Source organism: Nannospalax galili, unplaced genomic scaffold (assembly GCF_000622305.1).
Source record: "Nannospalax galili isolate Female #2095 unplaced genomic scaffold, S.galili_v1.0 scaffold243, whole genome shotgun sequence".
Lineage (NCBI taxonomy): Eukaryota > Metazoa > Chordata > Mammalia > Rodentia > Spalacidae > Nannospalax > Nannospalax galili.
Window position 1 is genome coordinate 6,722,211 of NW_008353490.1, and position 5,866 is coordinate 6,728,076.

General features: G+C 52.9%; 1 protein-coding gene across 5 annotated transcripts in view; it reads right to left on the minus strand.

Moving 5' to 3' along the window:
* Znf516 (zinc finger protein 516) overlaps positions 1–3,932 on the minus strand; it is a 116,769-nt gene extending 112,837 nt beyond the window's left edge. Inside the window, exons 1-2 of one of the 5 annotated variants that reach the window (XM_029554814.1) lie at positions 2,899–2,984; positions 1,161–1,262 (exon numbers count right to left, since the gene is read on the minus strand). The gene's annotated coding sequence lies outside the window, so the exon portion shown is untranslated. Of the gene's footprint in view, positions 1–1,160; positions 1,356–2,898; positions 3,014–3,340 lie in introns of those variants that run through there. The other 4 variants (XM_017802617.2, XM_017802614.2, XM_017802616.2 and 1 more) reach the window with 4 other exon arrangements.
* Between the last annotated feature and the right edge of the window lie 1,934 nt (positions 3,933–5,866).

The following is a 5,866-nucleotide window of genomic DNA, read 5'->3' on the forward strand; positions in this document are numbered from 1 at the left end:
CTCCGCTCCGCCCCCGGGGCGGGCAGGTAGTGCCCCGCCCCCGCGCGCCCTTCCCTACCCCCACCAGCCACCCAGCCCCGTGCACCTCCCAAGCGGCGCCGGGACACGCAGAAATACGAATGCTTTAATGCAACGACATACCCATGCCTCAAGCCTCGGGCTAGCTGATTGGAGAGGGGACTGAATCGGTGGCACTGGGGTTGGAGTCGGAAAGAGACCGGTAGGAGGAAAGGCGCGGAATGACACCACCTAGTAACCGACTTGGAAGTCTCCGGAGCCAGGGTGTGGAGGAACCCTCGAGGTGACCTCAGAGCATCCTGGCCCCGCACACCTGGGTGTGGACGCTGTGCTTTTCAGGGGTCTCTGGAAAGGGAGGGCGCATGCGGGTCTTTAACCCAAGATTGCATCATCACCACCCCCCAGCGGCTCACAAACACAAGCTAGACCCTCTAGGTCTGGCCGGTACATATCCTGAAGCTCGTGCCGCACTAGCCACACATCACAGCTGATGTTCCTAAGAAGAGTGGCTCAGATTCAATAGGAAGCCCGGGGTGGTCCGAGACGCACTCAGCCCTGCCGGGCAAACACGGCCAGGTGGATAGCAGAACTTTGACCACCAGCAGTTCGCATTCTAGAATTTGCCATGGATAAGTATCAATCCCAGTGAGAAAATAAAACTGGAAGTTGGAAGACACACGGTGCCCTTCACTTTCTACGGAGTTAACATCCGTTTTAAAAATCCGCCTTCTCCTTACGTTAGACTATCGGCCAGTGGCTGCATCAAGATCCCACAGGACCCAGGGGATGGAGCTGCTCACGAGTCCCCTTGGCTGAGAACTGTAATCATATCGTTCCTTTTTCCTTCCCATGGTGCACGTTTCGACTTGAATCTGAAAATGCCTCTAATGCCCTGTCTTATCGGGAGGACGTTGGGAGGGGGCAGGGTCTCTTCTTGGACTGCTGCGTGCGCATCTAGCTGGACAGACTTGGATAAAAGCGTGTCCACGTCTACAGCACACATCTGTGCAAATGCGGGAGCCTGCGGATGCGCGCGGCTGGCCAGACTGTGCCGACACATGGGCGCATGGGCGCATGCACGCGCGCGCGCACAAACACACACACACACACACACACACACACACACACACACATCAAATTACCTCCGGGATCGAGAAAGCCGCTGCGGATTGGCTGGCAGAGCTGTCACTCACAGAAAGGGGGCAGGAAGACTTTGCGAAGCAGTTTCTTTTTTTCTCTTCTCCCTGCCATTCCATTTAATGGTAAAACAACAGTCTGAAAGTTAGCCATCGATGTGGTGAGAGTTTACCTTCCTAACGAGGGGGGCGTCAGAGGACACCATTTAAATCTATCCCGTTGTTCTACAATGGACGAAAAGGGAAATCGGCAGTCGGAGGGGGGAGCCCAAAGTAAAAGAGAGGGGGCCAATAGGGCGGGTAGAGTTGTTCTCAACACCCCAAAAGGGACTTTGACCTTTAGGTGATTTCGTAATTAAAAAATGTTGTTCACGGATCAGATTAGAACAAACGCTCGTCCCTAATTTTTTAAGTGGTTATTTTATTATTTAAGCATGCTGAAGCAAGGATGTTTCCTTAAGAAAGAACTGACCTATTTTTGGCTGGAGATAAACGATCATGTTAACAGATGTTAATCTTGTAATCTGTTTTTCCTGTAAGCACTTCACATACCCGGGTTTCAAGACCTTAAAAATAACATCTTTTCCAAAAAGACCTGACGTCACAATTCACTCCCTGGGAGGGAAAAAAAAAAAAAAACACACCCACTCCAGTTTTTTTCCTCCGCAATGATTTCAAAGACATTAAATCTTTTTCACTTTATAAGTGCCGATTTGTTCTGCCTCAACTCCCACGGGCTTTTATTTGCATTTCAAATTCCACAGGTTACAAACCAGTCGCCTTTTCAAAAAATGTAAACCAACAATAAAGCAGTAAATGGCTTTTTTGTGCATCTGGATTAAATAAAGCACCGAATGAATATATTTAAAAAGAGGGGCCGAGCAAGTTGATCTGTGCTCACCCGGAGACCAAGTGCCTCTTTATCTGCAAGCCAGGGAATGGGTTAGCTGCACACACAGCCCCGAAGGTCGGGGCAGATCTGGTAGGCTGCAGAGAGCTTGTTAATGCTGGTGATGGATGTGGCTGACTTACAGACCCACATTTTTCGGGTAAAAGGCTGGCTCTCTGGAGTCCTAATTGCAGAGATCCACTGGCTTTCAGACTCACAAAGCCTGATAGTCACCACACACCGGCCTTCCTCAATGAACCGCTGGTTTAAGGACCCCACTGGGTTGGCTTTTGACAAACTTATTCAGACAAAGTTTCTTTAAACTTAACGAGGCGGTTTAATCAAAATACTGATCCTAACTATTCGGTATATTCTCCCTGTAAATGGCAGAGAAGGCGCCGGTCCAACCCCCACCCCACCCCCGCAGCACACACTCCACTGCGTTCTTCTCTTTTACACACCCGGGTGTAATATGTGTATACACACATACATATATCACTATCAATAAGTCCCCCGCCCCCACCCTGCTATACCCCAGTAAAGTACCCCACAGACCTTCCCACCCCTCTCCGAGTCACTTCCAGAACCTCGCCCCCGCCCCCACCCCAACACGAACTTCCCTTCCCAGAGCTACCACTTCTTTAATCTTGGGGTCACTCAAATCTCCCAGCTGATGGGCAGGAGCCCTGGGAGCGGGCAGTGAGAACAACACACACACACACACACACACACACACACACACACACGCAAACACGTCCCCTAGGCAGCGGCGCTCCGTCCCCACAGGCATCGATCCCCTCCGCCAAACCCTTAATAATTGAAGCGGCTCCTCCGGCCCCGCCGCCCATCACCCACCTTCATTAGCTGGAGCGTTTTACTTTAAAGTAAGGCAATTTGCTCTTTGTCTCCTAATGGATGGGAGCGCATCCGAGCTCCCCTCCTCCCGCGTCGCCTTTGACGAAGTGTACAAAGCCAGAGCCTCTTCCGCGCTCCCACCCAGGCCCCCACCCCGCCCCTCCACTGCGGTAAAAGCCACCTCCCGGGCACTCGCCCCGCCGCCCGAAGTTGCCTATTCCCCTCTCCGGGAATTGTAGGGCCAAACAACTACCAACGGGGAAAGCCAAGTCGCCCTCCCCACACCCGGGAACTCCTCCAGAACGCGCCCCCTCCCTATCACGCCCTCACCCCACCGGGCACTGCAGGGTCCCGGGCACGTCGCGAGCTCCAGCCCTCGCTTTCCCACCGGCCCATCCGCCCTCCGGCTGGCCCCGCTGCGCCCCCGCCCCACGGCCCCTACCTTGGCGTGAAAACTGCAGACCTGGAGAGGAGGACGCGCACGCCCCGCGCATCTGAAGGTGAAGCCTAGCGCCCGCGGCGCTGCGCGGAGTCGAGAGCTGCCCTAGACCGACCGCGCCAGCTGCGCCCGGGAGCGGGGGACGCGCGAGGGCGCGCGGGACCCGCCACGCGCCCGGCCCCCCTCTGCGCGCCACTCGCGCGCTCCCCGACGCGTCCGCTCCGCGGGGGCCCAGGCGCCAGCCCAGCTCCCGGGGACAGTGCGGTGCAAAGAGGGAGACCCGGCACCCACCGCCCTGAGCAGGCCCGAGGCTTCCCCCAGCCCAGGAATGGTCTGCCCTGTAGGAAACGCACACGCTCCACTATTGTCTCATCAGCACAAAGTTCTGCCACACTGCGGAGAAAGTCTGGAGGCTTACGATGACTCAGACCCAGATAATTCCTCCCCTAATAGCACTGAATCACGACGTCGGAGGCTAGTGGTCGCCGCTCGGCTCCAGGTCTCAGGTTGCCGCAGCTACAGTTCCTGGAGGCAGTTTACGCGCGCGGGCGCGCACACACACAGACACAGACACACACACAGACATACACACGCATCTAATACGTGAAGACGTGCCTGGGATGCAGGTCCAGCCGACTCAGGAACCTGGACGCTGACCATCCAGCCCAGGCTTCACGGTGCCCTCCCTGCCCGCGGTCCCAGATGCGCATGTGGCCCCTGAACTTCCGTGGGAGCGATTCTGGGAGTTCAGATGTGGAGCTCAGAAAACAGAGCACGGGGTCCTCGGGAAGGCTTGGAAGATTCCAGGCCCGAGTGGAGCTTCGCCTCGATTGTCACTGTGGCTGTTTACTTGTGTCTTCAAAGTTCAACTCGTTTTGGTTTTGTTCTGAAAACTTCATTTTGTTTACCCCCACTACACTCCGTGGGTCGTAGTTAGTGCCAATACACTGAGTCTGGGAATAAAAATCTTGATTTGACTCCCCAAACCTTTCTTGGTACTTGGCAGGGAGGGGCTGCGGGAGGCTGGAGGGGGGGGAGGGGAACCAGAGCAGAAGGAGGAGGGAGGGAGGAGGAGGGGCCGGAGAGCGCGCCCCGCGATCCGTGGTGACGTAGGCCAGGAGAGCTGTGGCCTGCGGAGGGGACTATCTTCTCCCACCAGGCTCTAGGCCATATAGTTCGGCTGCTGCGCGTGATAACTCCGCAGTGGAGATGCATTCGGGCGCAGACGGCCGATTTGGCTTTGCTTAACAATCGGCGCCGAGAACCGGGCGGTTACCTTTCGCGGTGGCATTTCTCAGCGCCTAGCCATCGCTGCTTGTGCAGCCAGGGGCACTCCTTGGTCTCTAGTTTGGCAATAGAAACTCCTTCCGTGCGGACGAACTGCAAAGGGCGTTGCTGATGCCCTGGCAGAGCTGGCAACCGGGTGGGGGCCTGATTGTGAGATGTTTCCATGTGCATGCGTGTGTTTCCGCCGAGGAGGGGGCGCAGAGGGAGGAGGCCAGCGAGGAACGACCCGCGAATCATAAAATGTAAGCTCCGTGTGATTAATGGTCGGCATTAATTTGGAAAGCAGGCATGTTAAAGGTCATGGCCAATTGTTGCTGGTTTCAGCCTGAATGCCTAAGTGGGATGTAGTCCTGAACAATCACATTTAAGTCTGATTCACAGAAAACTACTGAAGTGCCCACAATTCATTATAATACCCAGTGAAAATTCACAATAAAGGTATCATCCAACTAAAATGATGACATGGATTTAAATAGCATATGTAGGCATTAGATATATGTACACATACTCTCCAACATAGATTAAAATATGCAAAACACAAATTTCAACTGGCTTTGGTAGTATTTTTTAAATGGATACTCGTCCATGGTACATCCAGGGCATGCCTCTGTCCCCTCTGCTCTAATTTCGGACTATGGGGTTGCACTAATAATTTCCATGTGTTGAAAAATTGACAAATTAGAGCAGAAAAACAGTTTAAGTTTTTTTAAGAAGCAAACTTCCAACTCCCCTACATAAAATTACAAGATTTTCATGACTTGCCTCTTCTCTCCAGCCTGCTTCGTGCTCTTCCTTTGGCGGTTCACATGTGATTTTACTCAGGGCTTCCTCTGTCTACAATAATATTGTGCTTTCAAATGATTTCCTTTCTTGCACATTTCTGGACAATGCATTCGAAATCCGAGAGTGTAATTTGATAGATGGATAAGAGACAGATGCTAGTGCCCATGTGGCAAACCTAGAAATGGCAGCCTGAAGGCCAGCTAGTTTGTTGCTAAGTTAAAATGTGTTTACAGTGGTTGTAACCAAAGTTGCTGTCCTTGTTTATCTGTCAACACACCAGTGGTAATTGTTCTACACGCACAAACTTGATTTTTAAAATGAATTCCTGAGGGGGTCTCTTCCTACTCTTACAACCATATTTAGCACTGTCAAATTTTCAGGTTTTTTTATATCTTCAGATATCTAAAGCCATTCAAGATTAAGGACATTTTCTATACACAATACAAACCCCTTGGACTC